This window comes from Nilaparvata lugens, chromosome 9, assembly GCF_014356525.2.
Source record: "Nilaparvata lugens isolate BPH chromosome 9, ASM1435652v1, whole genome shotgun sequence".
Classification (NCBI taxonomy): Eukaryota; Metazoa; Arthropoda; class Insecta; order Hemiptera; family Delphacidae; genus Nilaparvata; species Nilaparvata lugens.
The window spans coordinates 45,846,934-45,847,497 of NC_052512.1; positions in this window are offsets into that span (position 1 = coordinate 45,846,934).

Sequence of the window (564 nt, forward strand, 5' to 3'; positions counted from 1 at the left end):
TATTTATATTAACAGCTTTATATCTTATTCCAATTTAGAAAAACTATCGGTGTGGTCTCTCATTTTAGCAATATATATTTTATATATAAGAGAGAGTGAGACTGTGTGTTTGCAACATATGTGTTTTTCCAATTTTCCAGTCAAGAATATTATTTGAAATATGTTTAATCATAAGTAAACTTTTGTTTCATCTCTGATAGGAACTGTGGTGATGAAATTTCCAACACAAAAGAAAAGACATAGAAGCAGTACGGTAATCAAATACTGGCTGAAGTCCCAAAACTCTGTTTACCAGCAAAGAGAAATCTAAGTAAGTCTCAATTTTGATTAATTTAGAACAGAATATAAGTCAAACAATTTTTTTCTATGGGTGATGTCCACATGAGCTCTAGGCTTGTGCTAATCATTATAAGTTAGTAATCATACCGGGTGAGTCATATGTATGGGAACCTTTCAATAAATTAGAGACTGTTGTAGATAAATACTGTACCTTTCAGGATATGTTACTGGTCAAATACTCTAACTCTTGACGTACGGTACAACTGAATTTCAACCCAAATTAAA